A 3918-nucleotide genomic window follows, 5' to 3' on the forward strand; every position below is an offset into this window, starting at 1 on the left:
AGTCTTTCACTAGTGTACAGAGATAATTGTGGATTAAACATGTTAATGTGTGAATGTTAGATTTTTAATGTTTCTTCTTATTTAGATCTGTAAAAAATATCAAGACTAAAAGGTAAATAAAACCTGTGTTCCACACTCTTTATTGTTCTTTTACCAGGTCGTAAATGTTCCACCTGCTGCAAGTGTTCCACCTACTTTACTCCACTCCTACTGCTGTAGCGCCCCCTACCTCCACCCCCACCATTATACAGCCTGCACTTACATTATCAATGCTCATTCTTTATTTTTATATTTTAGAGTCATATTGTCTTTTATTGGATAGAAGATTTTGTGTTTTCTTCAAAAGGGAAATCAGATCTTTACTTTTCCAGCACACATATGATTTTACATGAATGTCAGTCTGTTCTGTCGCCTCTTTTTTAGTTTACAAAGTCACAGTTTGCTGGATCCTTCAGCAACAATTCAGCAGCCAAACCTAATGTAAATGTACCAATGCAGATTCATGTAATTGAAAAAGACCTTCATATGTCATTATCATCATCATTATTATTCTTAAGTTAATAATTTACAATATGTGCCTTTACAGCCTGGTAGTCAAAGTCCATCTCCTTCAGCCAGTGATTCATCTGCATCCAGTCCTTCATCTACATCCAGTCCTTTATCTGCATTCAGTTCTTCATCAGTCCTTCATCTGCATCCGGTCCTTTATCTGCATTCAGTCCTTCATCTGCATCCAGTCCTTCATCTGCATTCAGTCCTTCATCTGCATCCAGTCCTTCATCTACATCCAGTCCATCTGCATCCAGTCCTTCATCTGCATCCAGTCCTTCATCTGCAGCCAAACCTGCTGTTTCTTCCAGTTATTTATTTTCGGTATTTTAAGCCACTCAGAGACTTGGTCATTTTACTGTTTATAAATATTTTTGCTAATATTATATAGTTGTGTTATGATTTTACTTTTGTGGATTTACTGCTATTTGTATCTATTGTTTTGTATTTGTATTTGTACCTTTGTGTGTTTGAATCAATTATATTTTATCGTTTGACATTTTTGTAGCATTTTCAGTCATTAAAATGTTTTATTGTACATAGAACAGTGACTCGTGAATTATTCAGTGAACCTGCTGAACCCATTATCATCATCATTATTATTATTCTAATTATATATATATATATATATATATATATATATATATATATATATATATATATATATATATATATATATATATATATATATATTCATCAGTTCAGTGAGTTCAGTTCACTTCAGTTCAGTGAGATTACAAGCTGGGTTTAAAGCTGTAGATTTTAAAGGAGGGCGGATTTTATTTGTACATACTGTTCTTTCTTTAAAAAAGGATTAAGGGGATGATTTGGGAAAAGGTAGAGGTTTATTCATGTTTACTCCAATAACATCACTTGGGAAGGGCAGATTTGATTCTACCGCTCTGACATCTACTCGGGGGTCTGCCCTGGAGAATTAGTGAAATGAAACGGTACTTGGCAGTGAGCTCCACATTTGTGTAGTGTTGGTGGATGGAGCTCACGTGGCTCTAAAGCAGATGAAGCATCAGTGGAATTCATGATGGAGATGCTGAACCAGCTGGACGTTGACACTTTTTATTTATTGGTTTATATATTTATAGTGTTTTAAATGCCTTTATTATACAGTTACAGCAGTAGGAACTGCAGAATAAAATTAGAAAGAAGAATTACAAACTATTTGTATAAAATCTCTTATAAATGTATAAAATAAATTAAAATAATCAGGCTATAATACTGTACTGTATGTCACTGGCTAAAAAAGAGCTATTGTAGTTTGAAAAATATTGCTACATTAAAAGCTTTGATATTTATAAATATGTTTGAATAAAGTTTTAAAAGTGTGATGTTAATTTGTTGCTGGTTTCAGGAAAATATTTATTAAAATGTTCTTTCATGCATGTGTATCACAATCACTTGACAAGTTAAAGTTTGTTTAAAACTCGCTGTTTTCCTGGTGCTCGTGTTCTCGATGTCGCTGCGCAGGTACCCGCGATCCTGAACGAGAACTTCACAGCGGTTGTTCTTCACGCTGGAAGGAACGACACCAGGCTGAGGCAAACGGAGATCTTAAAGAGGGATTTCAGGATCCTGGTGGAGACGGTACGCAGCACATCACCCACAACGAGGATCATAGTGTCAGGACCTCTTCCCACTTACCAGCGAGGGGCTGAGAAGTTTAGTAGACTCTTTGCACTAAATGAATGGTTACGAGAGCACAAACTTCTCTTTATTAATAACTGGAACTGTTTCTGGGAGCGTACGAGGTTCTTCCACCCTGATGGCCTGCACCCCAGCAGAGTTGGAGCAGCAGTGCTATCAGATAACATCTCTAGGATACTTCACATCATCTGACTGGTAAGACATCAGGAAATGAGAACTATGAGAACATTTATACAACAAACCAAATAGTTACAAGTTCACACACAGCCCAGTTTATAGAAACCGTATCTATTCCTCGTGTAGTAAAACCAAGAATTAAATACACAAGATCCAGAAATAATCTTATTGCAGTTAAAAATGAAAAATGCCAGATAAGCAAACACCAAAACTTTCTAAAGTTTGGTCTTTTAAACATTAGATCACTTGCACCCAAAGCTACAGACAGGCGCTAAAAGCTGCTAGAGCTGAACACCTGAGCAAACTCATAGAAAACAACAAAAACAATCCCAGGTTCCTTTTTAGTACAGTAGCTAAATTAACTACAAATCAGGTATCTGGACATTATGTTCCATCACAGTTTAGTAGTGAGGACTTTATACATTTCTTCACTGAATAAATATATAACATTAGAAAAACAATTGTGGCTCTGACAGCATCTCCTGACACAATCTCACCTACAACTCCACAACTACACTGTTTTACATGTACAGGACAGGAAGAGCTGTATAATGTTATTACCAAAGCTAAATCAACAACATGTCAGTTAGATCCCATTCCAACTCATCTATTAAAGGAAGTGTTATATACAGCTGGTGAGCCTCTTCTAAATATTATTAACTCCTCACTATCTTTAGGTCACGACCCTAAATCCCTCAATGAGGGGCTTAATAACTGCTAACTTAAGAAACCTAATTTGATCCAAATACGATATCGAATTGTTCCACCTGCTTTACTTCACTCCTACTGCTGTAGCGCCCTCTACCTCCACCCCCACCATTATACAGCCTGCACTTTTTTGTAATTTAAAAAGACCTTTATATGTCATTATCATCATTATGATTAAGTTCATAATATACAATGTGTCTTTAAAACCTGGTAGTCAAAGTCCATCTCCTTCAGCCAGTGATTCGTCTGCATCCAGTCCTTCATTTGCATCCAGTCCTTCATCTGCATCCAGTCCTTCATCTGCATTCAGTCCTTCATCTCCATCTAGTCCTTCATCTGCATCCAGTCCTGCTATTTCTTTCAGTTCTGCTCCTTTTATCATTTCTTGGTGTTGTTTTGAGCGACTCATTTTACTGTTTATTTTTTATGGATTTACTACTATTATAATCTATAGTTATTTATGATTAGGTTGTTGTTTTAATCCCAATTAGGGACTTTTTTTTATCATTGTACTTGATTATATCTATTGTTAAATAACCTTTATTAATATATACATAGTTTTGTAATATTTGTATTTTTGTGTGTTTTGCCTGCTGAACCCATTATCATCTTCATTATTTTAATTATTATTATTATTATTATTATTATTATTATTATTATTATTATTATTATTATTATTAATATTTTTAAGTAGAATATAAATAAACAGAAATACAAAACATGTCCCATATAATAAACTTTTGTTAAAAGTGTTAAAGGTTAAATAAGTGCATTAAGAAAATAAATATACATCAATTTTATGCCCCTTTATTGGAACAATTTGTC

The sequence above is a fragment of the Silurus aristotelis genome (assembly GCF_946808225.1).
Source record: "Silurus aristotelis genome assembly, chromosome: 9".
Taxonomy (NCBI): domain Eukaryota; kingdom Metazoa; phylum Chordata; class Actinopteri; order Siluriformes; family Siluridae; genus Silurus; species Silurus aristotelis.